This window comes from Nycticebus coucang, chromosome 1, assembly GCF_027406575.1.
Source record: "Nycticebus coucang isolate mNycCou1 chromosome 1, mNycCou1.pri, whole genome shotgun sequence".
Classification (NCBI taxonomy): domain Eukaryota; kingdom Metazoa; phylum Chordata; class Mammalia; order Primates; family Lorisidae; genus Nycticebus; species Nycticebus coucang.
In genome coordinates this window covers 168,790,579-168,817,016 of record NC_069780.1, presented here as the reverse complement: position 1 = coordinate 168,817,016, position 26,438 = coordinate 168,790,579, and the positions used below count along the sequence as shown (strand labels likewise).

Genomic DNA, 26,438 nt, shown 5'->3' with positions numbered 1-26,438 from the left:
TAGTTAGAAAGAAGCTTTGGGTAACACATTATGATACATATAAAGGGGTAAAATTGAGGAGAATGTTTACATATAATATGTATTATCATTACTTAGCAAGAATAATAGTTTTTCCGTATTCTACTTGGAAATCCATTCATGCAAGTGATATTAAGGATATGCATATTTCTTATCTCTTGAAAAATCCTAGCTTTCCTCTAGCATTAATTGGTAACTGATATTTCAGGTATTTGTTGTTTTCAATTTGAAATCTGGACTTTTATGTGGTCAAAGGGGATTGAATTGTATTTTAAGATTTAAAAAAATAAATAATTGAGCCACAGCTATACTTAGGAAACATTCTCTAACATGACCTATTAACTTGAAGAACTCTACTTCTTATCAGCCTGATACAGAGATTAAGGGGTATGAAAAGTCACTTGAAAAGCATACTATTTGGGAATATGGATTGGTGACTCATATCTGAACCTCATTAATAAGAGAAATTGGGTTCCCAGAGAGAAAATGTTATTAAGGACCACCAGGGGTAGAAAGTCAGAGAAGCTCTTTAATAAAATGTGAAAGGTGAGGAAATGTTAAGTAACTCTAAAATCAAAATGTAAGCATAATGGCTTAAATTTTGCATAATTCTGATTATGTATAACTTAAATAGACAGCATCTGCAAATACCATGTTTCCAAAGTTTTTGGTAAGTTTTATATAATAATGTTGAATTGTTTTTAGCACATTAAATCTTAAGCTAGTTAATACCCAACTTTGGGGGACTTTTACATTTTGATTTTATAACTAAAGAAAAGGGGAAAAATCATGAAAAATTTGTATTTTTAAATGAGCACCACCTGCAATAATTAAAATTTGACAGAAGGGTATTTCTTTGACTACTTCCCTCAAATTTTGTCACACACACACACAAAATCACAGAATCAGGAAAACAATTTTTAAAGCAGTTCCAGGCAATTATTTGAAACATAACTACTGTAAGGAAAGCAAGGACATACCAAAATCCATCTTGGCTCATGAAAAAACAAATCCTTCTTGTTTGTAAATGTCTTGAGAGATCTATTTTTTCCTACAAAGTTACAAATAATAAATAAGGTATTTTAAATTCAAATGGATAAACATCTTGAGACTTTATATTTAGTACTTAGGATGTCACTTTGGTGTAATTACCATTTACTTCTTTGTTCTCCCTCTCTCTGCTTCATCTTTGTTGAGACACATCAAAACAGCTCCAAGTTGATTAGTTTCATGTGGAAACTAGAAGATCGAATTCAGGACTGTATCTATAAAGAAGAGTTACCTCATTTGGCCAGGTGAAACCAAAGATTAATCTACCAGCCTACAACATCTGGTTAACTTCCATTATTTATTTATGTTATTCCCACCACATAAGAACTCTGATCCAGTGTGCCACACCAGCATGGCACCATACAACATGCCCCATCAACACCATAAGCACCAGAGTTCCAAAGATTCTCACCCCTTCCAACAACATTAGCCAAAAGATATATTTACAAACAGGGAATAACAGAAGCTTCACACTCTTCTTTCTTTCTAGTCCTCTCCAAGACCTCTCAGCACCACCAACCCTACTCACTCACCCTTGGCTAAAATTACAGTTGTTATTTCAATGGAAAGGGATGATTGAGGGCAGGAAATGAGAATTGTGTTAGATGAGAAGAGCAGTCATGTCATCTGAATATTTGAGACATTCCTTTTTCATTTTCCTGTGACTCATGCTTCTTCCTTTCTCGCATTTTTTGTTGTAAGAGGGAGTGAGGTGGGCAAACCCTGTGTTTTGACCAAGAAAAAAAAGAAATCCTAAAACAAAAAGCAACTGAAAAACTAAGAAATGTATGGAAAAAACAGGGCCATTGGTCTAAAAATCTAGAGATAGTACAAACTGACGCTTTGACTAGGTGGCTTTAGGTAGTCTCAGTTAATTCATGTCTGCATTTTGAAAATGAAGGATGTAGACAATTTGTTTTAAACTTACTAAACAACAAACTTGAAAAATAAAAACAAATTTGTCTTTCTAAGCTAGCATTATGAAGAAGGATAATATTCTAACATTAATGTGTAAGGGTAAAACAAGAACTAACTAAACTTGTAAAAATTTGCTGATCTTTCCCAAAAAGAAACAAATCACTACAAACATGTATGGTCATGATTGAGGAAAAGTTTTCTCGATAAAAAACATTTATAGCAGGAAGCAGAGAATGAAATATAATTTTGGAAAATGGTAATTTGCCATTTGGGGATAATTCACTCCTTCAACACATATTTAATAAATTCCTGCCTACATACTAGAACTACACTAGGTCCTGATGACTTCATGGCGATGGCATGCTCTCTATTCTTTGGCATTGACTTGTTAATAAGAAAGACTAATTACAAATTTTAATGAGTAACTCAAAGAAAAAAAGACAGGAGAGATTTATTATAAATTAGATGGTTATGAAGTTCTCTATAAGAAAAATAACTTGTAGACTGAGTCCTACAGAAGAATGAGGGACTGAGGAGAAGAGAGTTAGGTCCAGTCTAAAAAGAAAAAAAAAAGGCTTTAAAGGAACAAAAATATGTATGGTTGAGCAGCATGAGAGAAAGAGAAAGTGTTAGGAAGTTGGAGAAGGAGGCAATGTATTATATTGCTTTCATGAGAAAGTGTTTAAAATCCTAAGATAGGTTTTTTTTTTTTTTTGTAATTTCAGGTTAATTTGAGGGTACAAAGAAATAGGTTACGATGTTTGCATTTGTTAGGTAGAGTCCTTCTTGTAATTGTGTCCCACCTCCAAGAGGTTGCCATCCCTAACAAGATCTAAGATTTTACAAGAATCTTTTTGGCTGCTAAGTAGAGAAATTGAGGGAAAAAATAAGAGTGGAGGCAGGGGGTCTAGATAAAGAAAGGATACAGAGAAATTATAGCTTAGCCTAGCAGGGTAGCAGTAAGAAGTGATTGAATGCAAAATATATTTTGGAAGTTGAACTGAAAATATTATTGTGACAGAATGAATGTTAATAATAAGAGAAAAAAAAATCTCAAGAACCACTTATAGGATTTGGCAAGGATACACAAGTCAGTGGTAATACCATTTAATGATGAGAGGAAGACATAAGAAACAGCAAATTTGAGTGGGAAATAGAATACTCAGGATTAAACATGTAAAATTTGAGATGCCTGGGAGCAATTGTAGGTGGGAAGTAAAGTAAGCTTTTGTTTGTTGGGTCTAGAGTTCTGAACCCAGTGAAGTGTCGAAGATATAGTTAGAGAGACTTTGACATACAATTAGTAGTTAAATTCTTGGCAATGGTTGAAATCACCTAGGTTAACAGTCAGTGAGTATACACCAGTATAGCCAAAATTATTCTAAAACATTTCCATACCCAGTTAGCAAGTAGATCAGATATTTTAAGGATTAATTTAATAGCAGATTAGATACACTTGAAGAAAGGGTTAGTGAAATACAAGATAAGTCAAAAGAAAAATATCCAGAACAAAATATAGAAAGACAAAAAGATAGGAAATATAGAAGATAGGATAGGAGACTTAGAAGATAGTGAGTAGGTCTAATATAGATTTCATTGGAGCCTTAAAAAGAGAAGAGAGAATTGGGGGAGTATTATCTGAAAATATAATGACCGATGGAGTTCCCAAACTAGTGGAAATTGTTAATTCACAAGTTTTAAAAGATCTCTAAACCCCAACTAGGATAAAAATATATACAAATAAAAACATCATAGAAAAACTGCAGAAAATGAAAGACAAGTAGGAAGTGTTAAAATCAGCCTAAAGGAAAAAGTACATTATCTTTAAAGAAGTAACAATTAAAAAAAAAAAAAAGTAACAATTATACTGATAGTTTGCTCCTTAATAGAAATGAAAAAAAAAAAAAAAACCCATAAAATAATGAAAGGAGTCTGTGCAAATTCTTAATAAAAATAACTGCCAAACTAGAAGGTCGTACTCAACAAAATAACTTTTAAAAATAAAGGAAAAATAAAATTATTTTCAGACAAACAAAATCTAAGAGAATTTGTCTCACTAAACTAAGCTAAAGGAAATATTGAAGGATACTCTTCAGGAAAAAAGGAAAATGATCTAGATGAAAGGTCAGAAATATGGAAAAGAAAGAAAACAATAAAAATAATAATGTGTGAATAGATATAAATGAACATTAATGGCATAAATACACACAAAATTAAAATACACAAAAATAATAGCATGGGACTTGGAAGGTCAGGAAATTTTGCATGCCATGCACACTCCTGCTTCCCCTTCTGCTTCTCTACCATGTTAGCAGGAAACACCTGATGCCCAATCTTGGGCCATCAGCCTCCAGAATCTTGAGCCAAATTTTTTCTTTATAAATTATCAAATCTCAGGTATTCTCTTATAGCAACAGAAAATGGATGAAAGAGTAACTGATAGGAACAAACAGGCAAATTAACTGTAGGGAGAGAGAAAAATCTAAGCAACTCAATTTGAAAACTTGACCTCAGAGTCGCATATGAAATACTACATACAAATTCAGAATACAGGTTTTTTTCAAGCACACGTGACACACCTATTGACAATACACTGGGCGTGAATGAATCTCAGTGAATGCCATATGACTTTAATTAAGCTAAAAGTAAATTATAAAAATATAGAAGATACCCATATGCTGGAGATTTAAAAAATATAATCCTATATTTCTTCTCTGAGAAAAAAATTATAATAAAAATTATAAAATATTTTGAAGTGAATGATAACACAATTCAAAACTTGTAGATGAAGCTGAAGTAGTATCTAGAGGGAAATGACTAGGTATCTACCCAGAAGAAAAAAACAATCATTTTACCATAAGGTAGATGTTATTTTAATGACAAATACTGTGAAGGAAATGTCATTCAATGAGAATGTGTAACCATAGAATCTGACCTAAAAATGGATGGTCGATAAAAATGAAGAAGGAAAAGGGTGAAAGTGGTTATGTGCAGTTATCACCATCAACTTGGATCATTCATTCTCTGCTCAAATCTTCTAAAAACTGCCATATGTTATTGATAACAAAATATTGGTTTCTCAAAATACATGGAAAAATAGACAAGAGAAATATTCACAAGTAAACATGAGATTGTTCCATACTCTGAGTGGATAATCATGATTTTCACAATGTTAAGGCTCAGATTTGTTTTAAGAAATGTTTAAGTGAATTCTTATTTTTGTTTAGTTTCATGTCTCTCTCCCAGAATTTTTTCTGAAGCACAGCAGACTAACTGGCTGGAACAAAGCAAGGACGGGCCCATTGTTCCCATTACTTCAAAAGTTTCCTTGCACAGTGCTGAAAAGTTAATACCTCTGGAGAAAACTAATCAGAAGCACAGCTGTTCGACAGGAATGAGAGATTATGGAAAGCAGAGACCCAGGAATGAAAGGAGCCAGAAAATTATGGATGATTTTCCAATAAAGCATTGCTTGAAAGTGAGGCCAGGAACATTTGGTGTGCTGGTGAAATGAATCTCTCATGTCACTTGTGATACTAGGTCCCCAGGAAGATGTAACCACACCAGTGAAGATGGGATGTTGGAGGTACTGGTTTGCCACTATGGAACTGAGTGATGATAAAAAGTAAGGCTAATTGTCACTATGTTTGATATCTCATTTGTAAGGAACAAGTAACATGGGTCTTGGAGGCTTACCTGAGAGCAAAAATGTAATGCTAAAATGTGAATCTTTAAGCTGACTAACAATATTCATACTTCCACCGACACTCCAGCCCAAATCAGGGCTTTGTGGCCCACACATAACCGGGCATGATGGAGGATGACCCGTGACCATCTGGCCGAACACAGCTGCAAAAAAACAAGCCTCACTGTCTGGAAAAATCTGTGATGGACAGAGAATTGGAAGGGCAGCCAAAAGAAATGGTGGATCCCCTGCTAGAAACCCTCGAGAGAGAGGGGCCACTGCAATGCTGGGCAGAGTGCAGCAGGCTTTCCTGGTGATGACTGATGCAGCCTGTCCTTGGGACCTCTCTCTCACATTACAGTGGGAAGATGAGCCATTAGAATCATATAATTATTTCCATAGATTTATCTCCGTACATTTTCTTTGGAAATTAAAATTTTCTGACACAAAATTGGCCCCACACAGATCCTGAGAATGTCAACACGATTCAAAGTCTGGAAAGTGGAGAACAGTCAGTCTACGCCAGTTCTGTTGCTTAAATTCAGCTCTGTCCTCAGTTAACATCAGGTCATCATCAAATGATCTCTAATTTCCTTTCCAGACAAACCATATACTTTCTTTTTTCACCAGTCTCAAGTACAGGTCAAACATAAAGGCTGCCTAAAACAAAGATGTCATCATCTTCCTAGCCAAGAACAAGTGTGAGAAATTGTATACAGTCACTCCAAAGTCATCACAGAAAGCCCTGAGTGCCTATACATTACATTGGTGTTTCGAGAAAAGAAAACTGCTAACAAAGACCATTTGCCAAGGCAAAGGCATAATTTTCTTTGTCAAGATTTTGTTTGGGATGGGGAATATGAAGGGAAAAAAACAACACATGTGTGGCGTAGGTTCTACACAAATGTATTTGCAAAGGAACTCAATACTACAAGCAAAGGAGGCTGCTGATGGGGTAAGAGAGCTGGAGTTCCAAGTTCAAGATCTGCAAATGAAGTTCTAATGTATGTTGACACCTGTGAACATATGAGGAGACTGGAAAAGCACTGAATGAGGAGAAAGTGGAAAGTCCTGGCCAAGACTTTCGTTCATTAGAGAAATTGGTGTCCTGGACACCAATTCAATTCAAAACAATGATTGGCCATCTACCATAATACTAGCATTATGCTAAACATGGCTGAAAGTATAAATTTAAATAATACATAGTACATCTAAAACCAATATAACCTTATAAACAAAAAAAGTACATTTTGTTAGTTAAGGTAGAGAGTCCTATACACTGTTCCCTTTAGTAGAGGCTTGGTCAAAATGATACAATGGAAGTATAGAATTTGAAGTCACCAGATCTGTCCATACCATTTATAAGTAATAAGATTTTGTACAATTCAGTCAACATTTCTGGTCTTTTCTTATTTTTTAACTAGGACTAGCATTTTGTGTTGCCTACATAATGAGGAGGGGCTGTGAGAACTGCAAAGCTCATGCTCATTGTTCTACATAATTATACTTCGGCCTAAGGACCCAACCGTTCTGCCTCTATTATGCCACTCCTCACTTCCCCATCCAACGCCCCCATTCCATGGCCCTGCCCTTCCCCTCCTTATCCTCTGGCTTCCTTTCCTAGAACTTGCATCTTAGGTTACTTTCACCAGGTAACTTCCCCTGACCTCAGCCCTATCCTCAGAAAAAGGTCTGTTTCTCTGTGCCCCCAGTATTTATTCTTTCTTATCCTGTCCTCAGGATAGCCAGTAGGACACAAGCCAGGTCAGGAGTAAAGTTTGGGACCATAAAAGAGAATGAACAAGTATCCTGCACAGTTTTGCTCAGATCATTAACTGTATGTGTTAATTTCACTACAGCCTGAGAGAACAGAAAAGTGAGAGGGTTATGAACCCATCTGATAAAGTGATCATGGGTAGGTACCTAAGAGATTTGCTTTACTAACTGAAAACACTTCTTTATTTGTAACATAAGTAGTATTAATGTTGGCAAACCAAAAACTGTAACAGGAGGAATGAAGACAAAGCCAGTGAGTGAGGAGTTACATGCTGCTCCTGTGACATGCACAGTTCCTTAAGATGTTCCACTGAGCGGCTGGTCCCTCTGCAGACCCTGGACATCGGTTCACATTAAGTGAATCAAGTAGAGCAAGCGGGAGAGAAGAGGAGGGAGGGCAAAGGGGGTCACAGTGTATGGCACACCTCCTGGGAGTGGGACACAATTATAAAAGGGACTTTATCTAACAAATGCAATCAGTATAACCTAATTCTTTTTACCCTCAATGAATCTCAAACAATAAAAAAGGAAAAAAACATGGCTTGGCGCTTGTAGCTCAGTGGTTATGGCACAAGCCACATGCACCAGGGCTGGTGGGTTCGAGCCTGGCCCAGGCCAGCTAAACAACAATGACAACTACAATTAAAAAAACATAGCTGGGTATTGTGGTGGACACCTATAGTCCCAGCTACTTGGGAGGCTGAGGCAAGAGAATCACGTAAACCCAAGAGTTGAGGGTTGCTGTGAGCTGTGACACCATAGCACTCTACCAAGGGTGACATATTAAGACCCTGTCTCAAAAAAAAGTAAGAAAACAAAAACAAAATAAGAAACAAAGCATTACAGTTAGAATCTTCTAATAGAAATTTTGGTTTATTTATTCTGGGGAGAAAGTGATTGTATACTATTGAAAAAAAATCTGAAAAATACATTAAAAAAAAATAAATGAACCAAGTAGAGTCTAAAATTAAGCTTGTTGCTTGCACTCCAGTTTCACTTTTAAAAATTTCTCCTTCAGCAGAAAGATACCAGTATAAAGAATTTCAAATTGAGGCTGAATGTGGTGGCTCATGCCTGTAATCCTAGCACTCTGGGAGGCCGAGGAGGGTGGATCACTTGAGAGCAAGAGCTCAAGACCAGCCTGAGCAAAAGAGAGACCCCTGGGCGGCGCCTGTGGCTCAGTCGGTAAGGCGCTGGCCCCATATACCGAGGGTGGCGGGTTCAAACCCGGCCCCGGCCAAACTGCAACCAAAAAATAGCCGGGCGTTGTGGCGGGCGCCTGTAGTCCCAGCTACCCGGGAGGCTGAGGCAAGAGAATCGCTTAAGCCCAGGAGTTGGAGGTTGCTGTGAGCTGTGTGAGGCCACGGCACTCTACTGAAGGCCATAAAGTGAGACTCTGTCTCTACAAAAAAAAAAAAAAAAAAAAAAAAAGAGAGACCCCCATCTCTACAAATAGCCAGCTTGTGGCAGACACCTGTAGTTCCAGCTACTCAGGAAGCTGAGGCAAGAGGTTGCTTGAGCCCAAGAGTTTGAGGTTGCTGTGAGGTATGATGCTCTCTACTGAGGGTGACAAAGTGAAACTCTGTCTGAAAAAAAAAAAAAGAAGAAGAATTTTAAATTGGAGGTGAACAGATATGCAACCTACGCCTTCATTTGTTTCTGAGTATAGTAAAACATGCTATAATCTTCCCAGGGCTATTACCACTCAGTGTTTGGAAAAAGCAGAATAATTGCATAATTTAATACAGTATAAATTTGCTTTATATACTGAACCTTGAAAATTTGCAGCAAATAATAATTTTTATAGATAGTTAAAAGTACTTTTTTCTCTCTAACTTTAAATCCAAATATTTCAAATAATGTGTGTATACTGGCAGATGGGTCATTTTCAAAATTATCTGTTTTTCTCTGATATGTCTCTTTCTTGATCAGTAGACTCTTCTTCAGTGAAAAGCAGCTAATATCCAAAAATTTTCTTAAAAGACCAGTGACCTACCTCTTGATGGCTGAAGGAATGCTACGGAGAGCAGTTTGTTCCCACTTACATTCATCTGCTCAATGAATGCAGAATCTGAGATAAATATTTAAGACAATAGGGTTAGGTTGACCAGGGCCAAATTTTGAGCTTTTTAGGGCTATCTGAACAAAAATGTGGACATTCCATAGTCATAAAAAATACAAGTTATTTTACAATATTAAAAAGTTCATATGGAGGGTTGTGCCTGTGGCTCAGTGAGTAGGGTGCGAACCATATCCCAAGGGTGGCGGGTTTGAACCCGGCCCCCCCTCCAAACTGCAACAACAACAATAACAATAACAAAAAATAGCCGGGCGTTGTAGTGGGTGCCTGTAGTCCCAGCTGGGGAGGCTGAGGCAAGAGAATTGGCTAAGCCCAAGAGCTGGAGGTTGCTGTGAGCTGTGATGCCACAGCACTCTACTGAGGGCCACAAAATGAGACTGTTGGCTGAAAAGAAAAATTCATATGGAATTAAATATCAGAAAAGATAATAGCCTATCATAGGTTATTGACTCAGGAAGTCAAGTTTAGCATGAAAACTATTACTGCGAATTTGCAACTCTTACAAATTCGAAGGCTTCTTGTAAAGGGTTTTTCAATGTGAAGAAGGTCTTTCAGGGCCATAGGACTGGGTGTTCTAAGGTGTAAGAGTAGAAACGGGAACTGTTGTCAAATATTCGAGTAAGTAATACATTGTTCTGAAATACAATATCCCAACTCACTCTACTAGACTTTTTCTTTTTTGTAGACAGACATTGGAAATGGCTTTATAAATAGGAAAAAATGTGTTAGCTATAATAAGTCAATATACTGGAGAAAGTAGTTCTTCCCATGCCTCTCTCTCTGGGTTCTTTTTTTTTCCAATAAAGGCTGCCTATAAACTACACAGCCTTCCCCAAAATAGAGTTTGGCACTGCCAGGAAAGCATTTCCGGTATGTAACAAATCATACCCAATTGTTCTGCTATGGAATAAAAAAAAAAAAAAAAATCAATATTTAGTTGTATTGCTAAAAAATCTATCAGCAGAGCAGCGTTTTCACTCCCTACCACCTACTTTCCAACAAAGTGATACTGTTTATTACACTGTGTGTTCCCTCTTAAAATGCATCCTAAATTTGTTTCTCAAAATGAAAATGGAAAGGTGGAGTTTCTTTAATATTAGCTCAAGTTCAATGGTAGAATGTCATGGTAAGAAAAATATTTTTTAAAAGTAAAAACAAAGCAAAAATATTAGCTCAAGAGCAAACTGAAGCATAGAAGATTAGAATAAATCAATAAATCTATCCTCTGAAAAAATTCTTAAAAATTAAATGTGAAAAGAAGGACTTCATCTAACAGATGCAATCAGTGTAACCTAATTCTCTGTGCTCTCAATGAATCCCAAACAATAAAAAAAGAGAAAAATATATAAAATTGTGGTTATATAAGATGTTATCATTGGAGGAACTTACAGAATGGGTGCATAAGAACTCTCTGTACTATTTTTGTAACTCATAGTAAATCTAAAATCATTTCAAAATGTCAATAAAAAGATACAAATACAGAACTGTCTTTTTATCTACCCTATCCTGTAGGCTATATTTGAAAGTCCTGAGTGAGCAGACTTCTTCATGCGTTTCTTCATTCTGAATTCCCACCTAGAGAGCTAGAGCTTCAAGTATGTACATTTAGGATTCAGTGGTCCATGTAGCCTCTGAACAGAGGAGATATTACCACTAGGAATAACAGTATTTTCAGTCACTTGCCAAAGGAAAGACCCTTAACAATCAGCTCTGAGAGAATTATTAGTCTTCTTCAGAAATTTCATCAGCAGGTTTATGATGGTTAATTAAAGGATCATCTCGGGGCCAGTTGAAATAAATTTATATAGAACCATAGGAATAAAGAACCATAGATCTCCCCATGGGGCAGATCTAAACTGCTATTTTTACCCAAATCTGTACACTAGTAAATTCACCTTCACTGAAATTTTGAGCTGTGTATAAAACTGAGATAACACAAGGTTAATGTATATATAGATAAATTGTACCTGTCTGGGACAGAAAGAAAACAGTAAATGTGTTTATCCTAGGGGCTTTAAGTACTTTTCCTAAGAATTCTGAAGATAGCACAATTTTTTTTAACTTTTCCTCCTGTATCAGTTCTCTCACTGCTCCCATATAAAAGTAATTCACAGCTGCCCCGCACACTGAGCTGCGTGTGTTTTAATCAACCAGGATCTCTACAGGAAATAGATGGCATACTCAAACACTCAAAGCAGGGTAATTTGAGAATGGTTTATTAACAAAGAAACCTAAACAGGGTAGCTCCTGGCTCAGAGGAGTAGGGTGCCGGCCCCATATGCTGGAGGTGGTGGGTTCAAACCCAGCCCTGGCCAAAAACTGCAAAAAAAAAGAAACCCAAAGGAAGGTGTGGAAGGATGTGGGGAAGATGTAAGAAGGAGGTAACTTGAAGCTCTTGATACTGGAGGATCTGTCTGTATTTCTAAGCACAAATGAAGAGTGAGATGACTAGAACCCAAAAGGGAACCTGTCCTATCAGGTGATCATTTTTGAAAGAAAGATACCACCACCCACAGTAAATTTAGAGGGAGAACACCCTAAAAGATCGCCAAAGTTCCCATTGGCCAAAGCATCCAGAAACAAGAAGCACCAGAGTCTGACAAATCTATACCAGTCAAGCCTCCAGGGCCCACCCAAAGCAGGATGAAGCAGGTGACAGATCTGAGGAGGTGACAAGCTTGTCAGCACACCTTGGACACATAACACATAAGCAGTGTGCTGAACTCATTTTTGTTTGCATGGTAGCAGAAATTAAAAGAATAAATTTCACCAAATATGAAGAAAAATGATCTGTTATCCATTATAAGTGGTCAAAATGTATTTAAAATCTCAGACACTTATATAAGGTAACCTCCAAATCATCATTTAGTGTGTTTGGGAGAAAACAGTTTAGTATCATTCTAAAGCAAATTAATGAACACATATTTGACTTTATAAATACAGTCATGCATTGCTTAGTGATGGGAATACATTGTAAGAAATGCACTGCTAAGTGACTTTGTCATTGTGTAAACATCATAAAGTGTTCTCACACAAACCTAGATGGTTTAGCCTCCTACAGACCTAGAGTATATGGGGTGGCCTGTTGCTTCTAGGCCACACACCTGTACAGCATGTTACTGTACTGAATGCTACAAAAAATTGTAATACAGTGGTAAGTATGCGTGCATCTAAATGTACTCAAACATAGAAAAACTATGGTATAGATACAGGGGTCCTCACACTACGGCCCGTGGGCCACATGCAGCAGTGTGATTGTGTTTGTTTCCATTTTGTTTTTTTTACTTCAAAATAAGATATGTGCAGTGTGCATAGGAATTTGTTCATAGTTTTTTTTTGTTTGTTTAAAACTATAGTCCGGCCCTCCAACGGCCCTCACTGAGTGAGTAGTGAGCAAATGTGCAGGGCGAGGATATTACAGTATACTGCCTCAACTTCATGAACACTGTATGCTTAGCCTACACTAAATTTACTTTTAAATGTTTCTTTCTTCAATAATAAATTAACCTTATCATATTGAAACTTTATTTTATAAACTTTTTAATATTTTTAGCTTTTTTGTGAAAACACTTCGCTTAATGCACAAATACATTATATAGCTAAATAAAAATATATATATATATTTTTTTGCAGTTTTTGGCTGGGGCTGGGTTTGAACCCACCACCTCTAGCATATGGGGCCAGCATCCTACTCCTTAGAGCCATAGGCACTGCCCTAAAAATATTTTTTCTTTGCATTTTATTCTATTTTTTTCTATTTTTAAAATTTTTATTAATTTTTTTTTTTTTTTTTTTTTTTTTACTTTTTATACTTTTTTTGTCAAGAACTAAGACAAAGATGCACTCATTAGCCTAGGCAAGATTGCTACCTTCCACCTTCACATCTGGTCCCACTGGGATGTCTTCAGGGGCAATAACAAGCATGGAGCTGTCACCTTCTATGATAAGAATGCCTTCATGAATACCTCCGAAGGCTCTGCTTGAGTATTCTACAGTTAACTGTTTTTATAAGTAGAAGGAATATACTAGAAAATAATGATAAAGAATATAGTAAACACAAACTGTTAACAGTCATTTATTGTCATTGTCAAGAATTGTGAACTACAAATAACTAAATGTGCTGTACTTTTATACAACTGGCATCCCAGGTTTATCACACTAATAGGAGTAATGTTTGGTACTGTGACATTACAACAGGTATAGCATCACTAGGGGTATAGGAATTTTTCAGCTCCATTATAATTCTATGAGACCACCACAGTAGATGCAGTCTGCCATTGACTGAAAGGTTGTTATGCAGTGTGTGACCACATGTGTATAATCAATTACAAAAATTAATAAATGACTTTTGAATTCTCTTTTTCATTATCTCAGACATTAAAATTTGACATTACCATGAAGAATCAGAAATTTCCTGAATACACCCTATTTTTTTTTTTTAACTCCATCCCTATGGATTGTATTTTAGGGAGGCAGGAGATAGAGAACCGGGGAATGCATTGAAGATCTAGGGGCTGTGTTCTCAGCATTCCTGTAGAAAGGAATCGTGCCAATTCTCATTGCTTTCTCCATTGGAAAACATAAACCATGCCTTTTGGAGAAAGACTTGAAGCAGGGATGGGAATTATTTGCTATCTCTGTTTAGTAACTGGGATTCCCCAAATATATTCACTCAGTCCACACATGAATCAATATGGTCATTTTTCAAAGACAACCAATAGCCACAAATTAATGCAAGTGCCCTCTGGTCTTATTTTCTTTGAAACAATTTGCCTTTTCTCAAGATGAAATATTTGAAATAAATCAATAGAATCTAGTCTAGATCATTGCCCAGTCCAGCATTGTGCCTCCAATGGGGGGCTTAAAAAAATACACTCTGAATGAATAAATAGATGACCAAAATATTCCCCAACTGCAATGTCCTTTAACACTTACAGGGTCCCACAACCAAGGACTTAATAATTAAATGTATGGCAGGATTAAAATACCACAGTCTTGCATCAGCTACTTTATTCTGCCATCCCAGGAATTCAACCTTCCTGTGCTTAAAAAACAGGAGGGGGGTGGGAAAAAAGACCAAATGCTTGCTGACTGCAGGAAATCCACACCAGGCTATAAACCAGAAAACATCAAAAGCTACACCAGAAGCTGCACAGATGAAAATGACGAGACTCCATTTCTTACTACTGTTTAATGAGAAAGGCAATAAATTCAACATGAAAACCACAACTTGAGTCAGGATCACCTCAAATATATGTGTAGAAGAGATTGCTAAAATGCTTCCAGGCTTCCCCGGGGAGAAAGAAAATATGTACTTGGAACATGCTCAAATATAGCACTACATACACTTGTTTCCAACACCTGGAGACATGAATGTGAGGGAAATACTGTGATGGTGGCATCTAACTGGCAACAAACTTCAAGAAGAACTAAGAAAGGAAAGAACGTCTAAGTACGCTGCCAAATTATAAGACTATCCAGGTCCAGAAGGCTAGAGATGGTCTGCTCTGGTACGAAATGACATCAAGAGACCCTGGGTCCTATCAACTGATGCCCCGGGGCTGAAAACTTCAGTGTCAATTATAAACTCATATTGGAGAGACCCTGGAGGTCTGACTTTACAAAATATTTCCAAATTCCTAACCACATGGTGGGAAAGTTCCAGTAGAAGAGTTAAAGAGGGTTAAAAAAAAAAAAAGAATTAAAGAGGGCAGATGACTGGAAGACTCCCAGACAAATAAGACAAGTGTGAGGCTCCTATCAGATCCAAATAATTCCCCACATGGAAAGGATTCCCTAAGTCTGGCCAGACTTGTAAACTGGAGCCCCACCAGTCTCACATTGTAGGTAGGCAAAACATGGTCTGTTTTGAAAAAGCCCAGACTGCACTGCTGCTTTGCCTGGCCCTCCCTCCATTGCTCTTCACCCACCAGGTGGCTGGTTTTGTGTGGCAAGCCTCTCTCTGGGCCCAGGTCACAGTTGTGTATGCTGTAAGAATGGATAAAAGGCGCACACTGGTGCCTCTGCAGCAACTCTCTGAAGGACAGGCCTAGGGAAGAAAATCAGTGTGACCTTATTTTTCTAGCTCCACATCTTTGTATTTTAATGAGGTAAAAAGTTTGATAAAGTGGGGTTAGAGTAAGATGGCGGCCGAGTAACAGCTTCCTTGCATCTGGGCACCGTGAGTCTGGGGAGATAGGACTCCGGGCATCTCTGGCTGGTGGGATCTGCCTATCATCACCTCTGTCAGGATACAGGGAGTCAGCGAGAGACTTCTGGACCCCAAGAGGAGGACCAAAAACAGTGGAAAAACGGCAAGTGGTCACGTGTGTTCAATCCATCTAAACCCACCCGCAACTGTAATTTCAGTAGCAGCGAGACTGCAAACCGGAAAGGCCTTACCTGTGAACTGTTTTGGTGTCTTTGGACTTGGCACTCAGTTGAGCTGCCTTGGGGAGAGCCTGAGCGGGAAGGCGGAGAACTTTGGCCGTTGTCTAGGGCCCCAGTCTGAGCCGCTGAGCCAGACGGAGCTAATAGTGTTTGGCTGTGGGCCACAGGGAGCCATTGTGAGCGATGTGCCTCGGCAAGCTCTGCCCTCAGGGTCGCAGAGCTAGAATCCGGTGGGAGCTGGTAAACCAGCACCGAGTAGCCTAAGGGTGGGGTCTGAGCTGCCTTGCAGCCCTAACCCTCAGGGGCAGAGTGAGACCTGTTTTGGCACACTGGGTAAGTGGATAGCCACTTCAGCAGTGATTCCAGCAACAAGCACTTTCCTAGGAAGGCTTCTGCTCAGCAAGTTTACAAGTTCAAAGTGCCTTTTAAGTGGGCTGAAGAGAGATTAGGGTGTCTACCTGCTGGGGTTTGAGAAATCAAGAGCCTCCAGTCGTATCAGAACTGTGATTAACATCTCATACCCAAGAAGACCACGTGTTGCCCAGACAATATTCAACAACATATACATACTGCTTTGTTTTTTGGTTGTGTTTTGGGGTTTTTTTTCTTTCTTTGTTTGTTTTTTTTGTTTATTTTGACGTTGTTGATGTTGTTTTGTTTTTTAATTTCAACCTTTTCCATACAGGTATTTTTTCTTTCTCAGTTTTTCTAGTTTAATTATAATTTACCATTGCTGCCTTTTTTAATAACTACAACTACATTTTTGCTACTGTTTCTACCACTATTATTTGGTTTTTCACCCAATTTTATCCTGTAAAATTTTCTGTTTGCTTGTTTTGGTTTGATTTATAGCATTTTTGTCTTTCCTCTCTACTTGGTGGAGGTGGGGTACTGTGTCTGATCAGGTTAGCAAAGAGCTGCTGACCTCAAGGGACCCACCCAACTGGGCACAACTAGAAGGTGGGGTTTTTTTAAGGTTGTGTCAAAGTACCCTACTGTACACCTATATTGCTCTGTCTCCCTATTTCTGTGCCTCTCTTCTTTTTCTCAATATTCCTTTTACCCATCCCCTCTCCTTTCTCTATTTTTTTTTTCTTTTCACTCGGTCCTCCTTTCTTTCATCCCTTTCTTGCTCTTCAACCTTCTCACCCTTCTGGTCCTGTACCAAAAGGACTCATCTAACCCTTAGTCCACAGGCACGAGAACTTAAAGAGCAAGAGGAAGTGAAAGGAAAATTAGGGCAAGGAAACAGATAAAAGAAATCACTCATGAGGAAGAATCAGCAGAAAATTCCAGGCAACATGAAAAACCAGTCCAGAACAACCCTGCCAAGGGACCATGAGGTAGCTACTGCAGAGGATTCCACCTGTAAAGAAATGTTAGGAATGACAGAAGGGGAACTTAGAATACACATGATGAAAACAATGAAAGAAATGATGGAAATAATGAAGGAAACTGCTAATAAAGTGGAAAATAACCAAAAGGAAATCCAAAAACAGAATCAAATAAGAGATGAACGATATGAAGAATATAAAAAGGATATAGCAGACCTGAAGGAACTGAAACAGTCAATTAGGGAACTTAAAGATGCAATGGAAAGTATCAGCAACAGGTTAGACCATGCAGAAGAAAGAATTTCAGAGGTAGAAGACAAAGTTCTTGAGATACCTCAAATAGTAAAAGAGGCAGAAAAGAAGAGAAAGCAGAACGTTCACTATCAGAATTATGGGAATTTATGAAGCGTTCCAACATACGAGTTATAGGAATCCCAGAAGGGGAAGAAGAATGCCCCAGAGGAATGGAAGCCATACTAGAGAATATTATAAAAGAAAATTTCCCAAATATCACCAAAGATTCTGACACACTGCTTTCAGAGGGATATCGGACCCCAGGTCACCTCAACTCTAACCGAGCTTCTCCAAGACACATTGTGATGAACCTGTCCAAAGTCAAGACAAAAGAAAAGATTCTGCAAGCTGCCAGGAGTAAGCGCCAGTTGACCTACAGGGGCAACACCATCAGAGTGACCGCAGAATTCTCTAATGAAACTTTCCAAGCAAGAAGACAATGATCATCTACCTTTAATCTACTTAAACAGAACAATTTCCAGCCCAGAATTCTGTACCCTGCTAAGCTAAGCTTCAAAATTGATGGAGAAATCAAATCATTTATGGATATACAAATATTGAGAAAATTCACCACAACAAGACCAGCTCTACAGGAAATACTTCAACCTGTTCTGCACACTGACCACCACAATGGATCAGCAGCAAAGTAAGAACTCAGAAATTAAAGGACAGAACCTAACCTCCATACTGATGCAAAAGATAAAACTAAGCAATGGACTCTCACAAAATAAGATGAATAGAATACTACCACACTTATCAATTATCTCAATAAATGTTAATGGCTTAAATTCCCCACTGAAGAGACATAGATTGTCTGACTGGATTAAAAAACACAAGCCATCCATTTGCTGTCTGCAAGAAACACACCTGGCTTCAAAAGACAAATTAAAGCTCCGAGTCAAGGGTTGGAAGACAATTTTTCAGGCAAACGGAATTCAGAAGAAAAGAGGAGTTGCAATCTTATTTTCAGATACATGTGGATTTAAAGCAATTAAAGTCAAGAAAGACAAAGATGGTCACTTTATATTGGTCAAGGGAAAAATACAACAAGAAGACATTTCAATTCTAAATATTTATGCACCCAATTTAAATGCTCCCAGATTCTTGAAGCAGACCTTACTCAGTCTGAGCAATATGATACCTGATAATACCATAATAACAGGGGACTTAACACTCCTCTTACAGAGCTGGACAGATCCTCTAAACAGAAATTAAACAAGGATATAAGAGATTTAAATGAGACCCTAGAACAACTGTGCTTGATAGACGCATAAAGAACACTCCATCCCAAAGATAAAGAGTATACATTCTTCTCTTCACCCCATGGAACATTCTCCAAAATTGATCATATCCTGAGACACAAAACAAATATCAACAGAATCAAAAGAATTGAAATTTTACCTTGTATCTTCTCAGACTGTAAGGCACTAAAGGTGGAACTCAACTCTAACAAAAACGCTCGACCCCACACAAAGGCATGGAAATTAAACAAACCTCTGTTGAATAACAGATGGGTGCAGGAAGAAATAAAACAGGAAATCATTAACTTCCTTGAGCATAACAACAACGAAGACACAAGCTACCAAAACCTGTGGGATACTGCAAAAGCAGTTTTGAGAGGAAAATTCATTGCTTTAGATGCCTACATTCGAAAAACAGAAAGAGAGCACATCAACAATCTCACAAGCCATCTTAAGGAATTGGAAAAAGGAGAACAATTGAAGCCTAAATTCAGTAGAAGAAAAGAAATATCCAAAATCAAATCAGAGATCAATGAAATTGAAAACAAAAGAATCATTCAGAAAATTAATGAAATAAGGAGTTGGTTTTTTGAAAAAATAAATAAAATAGATAAACCATTGGCCAGACTAACGAGAAATAGAAAAGTAAAAGCTCTAGTAACCTTAATCAGAAATGATAAAGGGGAAATAACAACTGATCCCACAGAGATACAAGAGATCATCTCTGAATACTACCAGAAACTCTATGCCCAGAAATTTGACAATGTGAAGGAAATGGATCAATATTTGGAATCACACCCTCTCCCTAGACTCAGCCAGGAAGAAATAGAGCTCCTGAACAGACCAATTTCAAGCATGGAGATCAAAGAAGCAATAAAAAATCTTCCAACCGAAAAATGCCCTGGTTCAGATGGCTTCACACCAGAATTCTATCAAACCTTCAAGGAAGAGCTTATTCCTGTACTGCAGAAATTATTCCAGAAAATTGAGGAAGAAGGAATCTTCCCCAACACATTCTATGAAGCAAACATCACCTGATACCAAAACCAGGAAAAGACCCAAACAAAAAGGAGAATTTCAGACCAATCTCACTCATGAATATAGACGCAAAAATTCTCAACAAAATCCTCACCAATAGATTACAGCTTATCATCAAAAAAGTCATACATCATGATCAAGTAGGCTTCACCCCAGGGATGCAAGGCTGGTTTAACATACGCAAGTCTATAAACGTTATCCACCATATTAACAGAGGCAAAAATAAAGATCACATGATCCTCTCAATAGATGCAGAAAAAGCATTTGATAAAATCCAGCATCCTTTTCTAATTAGAACCACTGAAGAGTATAGGCATAGGTGGCACATTTCTAAAACTGATTGAAGCTATCTATGACAAACCCACAGCTAATATTTTACTGAATGGAGTAAAACTCAAAGCTTTTCCTCTTAGAACTGGAACCAGACAAGGTTGTCCTCTGTCACCTTTACTATTCAACATGGTGCTGGAAGTTCTAGCCAATACAATTAGGCAAGACAAGGAAATAAAGGGAATCCAAATGGGAGCAGAGGAGGTCAAACTCTCCCTCTTTGCTGATGACATGATCTTATACTTAGAGAACGCCAAAGACTCAACCACAAGACTCCTAGAAGTCATCAAAAAATACAGTAATATCTCAGGATATAAAATCAATGTCCACAAGTCAGTAGCCTTTGCATACACCAATAACAGTCAAGATGAGAAGCTAATTAAGGACACAACTCCCTTCACCATAGTTTCAAAGAAAATGAAATACCTAGGAATATACCTAACGAAGGAGGTGAAGGACCTCTATAAAGAAAATTATGAAATCCTCAGAAAGGAAAGAGCAGAGGCTATTAACAAATGGAAGAACATACCATGCTCATGGACGGGAAGAATCAACATTGTTAAAATGTCTATACTTCCCAAAGCAATCTACCTATTCAATGCCATTCCTATCAAAATACCAACATCGTACTTTCAAGATTTGGAGAAAATGATTCTGCGTTTTGTATGGAACCCCAAAAAACCCCGTATAGCTAAGGCAGTTCTTAGTAATAAAAATAAAGCTGGGGGCATCAGCATACCAGATTTTAGTCTGTACTACAAAGCCATAGTGGTCAAGACAGCATGGTACTGGCACAAAAACAGAGACATAGACACTTGGAATCGAATTGAAAACCAAGAAATGAAACTAACATCTTACAACCACCTAATCTTCGATAAACCAAGCAAGAACATACCATGGGGGAAAGACTCCCTATTCAATAAATAGTGTTGGGAGAACTGGATGTCTACATGTAAAAGACTGAAACTGGACCCACACCTTTCCCCACTCACAAAAATTGATTCAAAATGGATAAAGGACTTAAATTTAAGGCATGAAACAATAAAAATCCTCAAAGAAAGCATAGGAAAAACACTGGAAGATATTGGCCTCGGGAAAGACTTCATGAAGAAGACTGCCATGGCAATTGCCACAACAACAAAAATAAACAAATGAGACTTCATTAAACTGAAAAGTTTCTGTACAGCTAAGGAGACAATAACCAAAGCAAAGAGACAACCTACACAATGGGAAAGGATATTTGCATATTTTCAATCAGACAAAAGCTTGATAACTAGGATCTATAGAGAACTTAAATTAATCCACATGAAAAAGCCAACAATCCCATATATCAATGGGCAAGAGGCATGAATAGAACCTTCTCTAAAGATGACAGACAAATGGCTAAGAAACACATGAAAAAATGTTCATCATCTCTATATATTAGAGAAATGCAAATCAAAACATCCCTGAGATATCATCTAACCCCAGGGAGAATGGCCCACATCACAAAATCTCAAAACTGCAGATGCTGGCATGGATGTGGAGAGAAGGGAACACTTTTACATTGCTGGTGGGACTGCAAACTAGTACAACCTTTCTGGAAGGAAGTATGGAGAAACCTCAAAGCACTCAAGCTAGACCTCCTATTTGATCCTGCAATCCCATTACTGGGCATCTACCCAGAAGGAAAAAAATCCTTTTATCATTAGGACACTTGTACTGGACTGTTTATTGCAGCTCAATTTACAATCGCCAAAATGTGGAAACAGCCTAAATGCCCACCAACCCAGGAATGGATCAACAAGCTGTGGTATATGTACACCATGGAATACTATTCAGCCATTAAAAAAATGGAGACTTTACATCCTTTGTATTAACCTGGATGGAAGTGGAAGACATTATTCTTAGTAAAGCATCACAAGAATGGAGAAGCATGAATCCTATGTACTCAATTTTGATATGAGGACAATTAATGACAATTAAGGTTATGGGGGCGGAGGAAAAGCAGAAAGAGGGATGGAGGGAGGTGGGTGGGGCCTTGGTGTGTGTCACACTTTATGGGGGCAAGACATGATTGTAACAGGGACTTTGCCTAACAATTGCAATCAATGTAACCTGGCTTATTGTACCCTCAATGAATCCCCAACAATAAAAAAAAAAAGTTTGATAAAGTGAATTTCATGGCCAGTGATCAATTTTAAGATGATGTCATGAATGGGCATCTTGAGAGTGAAATGAAAGAAATTCTATCCCTTTTGGGGTGAGATGGAGAAATTATGGATTGGTTCTATTCATGTGAGCTAACTCTTTGTGCATCTGCTAGCAGGATGACTTCCGCCCTGCCCCCATCACCCACCTCCCTGAGTCATTTCCCCATTACTAACACAAGGAATAAAGAGAAAAGTTTAGGGGAAATTCCTTTAACATCAAGAGACAGCTCTGATTATAGGACCAACAGATGATACTCTGCTTCAATTAGAAGAGTGAACCTTGAAGCAGACACTAATGAAAACGATCCAAGGTTCCTACTTCCAATTAAGCATGCTTCAGCTTTGGCGATAATTACCATGGAGATTTTATTCTCAATGGCCAATTAACTTGGTTAGTGAGTGGCAGTGAGACAGAGGTCATGTTTTTCAGTTACTTTATAAACCAAATCTGGATTTGATTAATTCTATGACTATAGGCAGTACTAGCATTTTCACAAATTGTACCAAAGACAATGGGCAAACCAACCAAAGCTAATTCCCCACTACAGAGAACAGTCCAGACTTGAGGTCAGAAATTTTAGGTTGAGATCCCGGTTTCACCAATGACTAGCTATACAGCCTTAGACAACTCAATTTTTCTGAGGCTTAGCTGCTTCATCTGTGAAACAAATATTTAAAATACGTTTTACAAAATGTTTATGAAGATCAAATGAACCATGTGCATGAAAACACTTGGTATGGTATACTCTCTCCTATAACTGGGCAAGAATGAATAAATTATCATTATTGAGAATCCAGCTCACGTAAGGTTAATTTAGAGTGAAAAATAGCACTTCATAAATTTGCATTAAAAATTTCCCTAATTATATAAATATTTGCTGAATTATGGAAAGAATAAAGAATAAAGTGATATTTCTGTAATTTCAAACAAAGGTTTCCTTTGCAAGTCAACCAGCCCTGTGCTTCCCAAGAGCTTTTTTTTATACAAGCCCAAGGAAGGATCTTTGCTCAGAGCCAAGAGGAAGACATGTAGACAGAATTCCAAAACTCTCACCCTGACTTCAGTCAGAATATGTCTTCGTATAAATAGAGTTTGCGAACTTACAAACATTTACTGTAATTGCTCAGTTCACCCAAATGGCTTTGTGTCACTATACTCAGATCATGTCCAGTGAATCTCTGCTGCACCCCAACACGTCTTTGGTGTACCCTTGCTTAAAATTTAAGAGGAAGTATCACCCATTCAGAATCTTCACATAGTTCATGACTCACGAATGAATGTCAAAACTTCTGAGGCTCCAAATGAAAAAAACATTTTCAAATCAGCATCAGTGATGAGAAAATGAATTATTCAAATAACAGTATAGCAAAACCTTTTGCAAATCAGGCGGCTTTAAATTCTTCGCTTTTAGCAGAATTGAAGGAAGGCCAAAATCAATTTGTGAGCTGATAGATCACCAAACATCTTATATTTTACACAGGTCTACATCTGGTCATCAGAGTAAAGAGTAAATGCTCTGATACCTCTAAAGCAGTGGTTCTCAACCTTTCTAATGCCACAATGTATTTTCATTGTTAAAAAGGGGTTGCGACCCACAGATTGAGAACCGCTGCTATAAAGACTCCACTTGGATTCAGGCATTACAGCTGAGTTCTCTCTGACAGGTTCTGGAAGGTCTTTAACTATTGTTTTACCTGCTGTTCCCGGCATCTCCTGTGGCCAAGTGGGCTGTCTGAGGAGGCTGATTGGGACTGGATTGGGAATCAAGTCTAGGACAAAGTCATGATGTGATCTTTCACAAATATCTAGACCTTTACATATTTTTTTTTTAATGAACTGAGGCTCTCCACAGGCCCTTTTATTGAAGAATTTAAAATGACTTTATTTAAGGGCATAAATCTTTAGTGGCATATAGCTGTTGCAAAGCTTAATTTTATCCCCTATATGACATAGGATATAAAATATGCTAAGACTTCATGGGCAATATAGAGACGCTCTGGGGACTGGCTAGAAGATTAATCATGACAGCTGCTGCTTGCTGTGCTGGAAGAAGTTTCCTTGGGGTGTAAAACACAACAACCTGTCATTTTCTTGTAGAGTTAAGAATGGTCTTGATTTCGAAGGAAAAACTGATTTATTAAGAAAATTGTAGAACAGTGTCTTGTTAACCAAATTCTTCATGTCCAAAGATTTGGGAATTATACAGACTCAAGAATACTGATGCACAAGATTTCATTAAAAATCAAATTTAGCGTGGAAGATGTATAAAAATATACAGATTTGCTTATTCTTCTTAAGGGCAATGAACCCAAACTAAACTCTATAATCATCATGAGTAAAGATTCTGCTTTGCTACGTGCTTTATCTTGGCCCTAAAGGAAACGTTCATCTATTTATATTCAGTCTGCTGTTATCTTTTTGTTTATTTAGACTCAGATACAACAGTCCTTTGCTTGCTTGCTGCTACCATTGCTCACAATTTTTTTTTAAAAGTTAAATTGCTGTCAGAAACCCAAAGTTCATCCATTTGTTAATCTTTTGGTGCCACATTCTGGGAGGTCAGTATCTGGTCATGGAATTCAGTTTCATATGACATGAAATATTTATATCATGTGAATCTGATCTCAAAAACCCAGTCTTGGAAATCAGTTGAAAGAGGTCATATGGCTTGCAAAAATACTGCTTGGCCTACAGAATAAACACTGGCCAGCACATTGGAACCATTGCTACCCTTTACTTATCCTTCCCAGCATCGCAGACCTGACCGTGGAAGAAAATCTATCTACATTTGAGGCAGTAACTTTTTAGAATGTTTCTCCCTGCCTGCCTATTCTTTCATTATGTTGCTTTTTTTTTTTTTTTTTTTTGAGTGTTTTGAAGGTTTTGGACTTTTTGGAGATTTCCGCTTAAAATTCAGATGCCAGACACAGGGGTAGGAGTTAGGGACATGGGGGGAGGGTAGGCAGATAACTGCAGCAGTGTAAGGAGTTGCAAACTTGAAGAATCTGAGAAAGGAAAGGCATAGGCCGAAGGAAGGTGTGAGAAATCACCAATATCGGCATGGCCTGTTCATAACTTTGTCACAAAGCAACCCTCTGCGTAATATCTCTGCAAAACATGCAACTCTGTTTGCCTTCAGCAAACACTAAATTTCTGTGTTTAAAAACTAAGCAAAACATCACTAAATGATAAAAGTTGAAGACGTATCTTATTTTCTCCTAATGACTCAGCACGTTTCTGAGAGATCTGCGAAAAGCCACTGTATTTGGTCAACTTTAGAGTTTTCCTCTGAAGTGGAACTATTAGAAACAAACAACAAAACAAGGGTAGTGGCAGCTGTGGTCCTTCTCTTTCTGATCCGACTTATCAGGCCACTTCTTTCTGCTCCTATCTGGCCCATTCACCTAGTAGGGTTCAAAATGGCACTTGCATATCATTGGATTTTCAGGGCCTCCATTTCCACACATTCTTCTTCTTTTTTTTTTTTTTTTGTAGAGACAGAGTCTCACTTCACCACCCTTGGTAGAGTGCCGTGGCGTCACACGGCTCACAGCAACCTCCAGCTCTTGGGCTTATGTGATTCTCTTGCCTCAGCCGCCCGAGTAGCTGGGACTACAGGCGCCCGCCACAACGCCCGGCTATTTTTTTTGTTGCAGTTCGGCCGGGGCTGGTTTTGAACCCACCACCCTCGGTATATGGGGCCGGCGCCCTACTCACTGAGCCACAGGCGCTGCCCCACATTCTTCTTACTAAATCGGTCTGAGAATAACTCTGTGGTGCTCTTTTATAATCTCCTTTTACTTCCTTACAAAAAACAGACAAATATTTCACCAGCTCAGAATTTTTACATGGTTCATGGCTTACAAATGCCAAAATTTCTGGGGCACCAAATGAAAGAAAACATTTTCAAATATCAGCATCAGTGTCGAGAAAAAGAATTATTCTAATAACAATATATCAGAACCTTTTGCAAATCAGGTGGTTTCAAATTTTTTGCTTTTAGCAGAACTGAAGGAGGACCAAAATCAATTTGTGAGCTGACAGATCATTAAAATTAATCTTGATAAAATTACTTATATGAATTTGGCATT

General features: G+C 37.9%; 1 long non-coding RNA gene across 1 annotated transcript in view; it reads right to left on the bottom strand.

Moving 5' to 3' along the window:
- Positions 1-986: 986 nt before the first annotated feature.
- Positions 987-26,438, bottom strand: part of LOC128586578 (uncharacterized) — an 88,114-nt gene continuing 62,662 nt past the window's right edge. Inside the window, exons 2-3 of the long non-coding RNA XR_008380262.1 lie at positions 1,171-1,283; positions 987-1,069 (exon numbers count right to left, since the gene is read on the bottom strand). This is a non-coding gene — a long non-coding RNA (uncharacterized LOC128586578). The remainder of the gene's footprint in view (positions 1,070-1,170; positions 1,284-26,438) is intronic.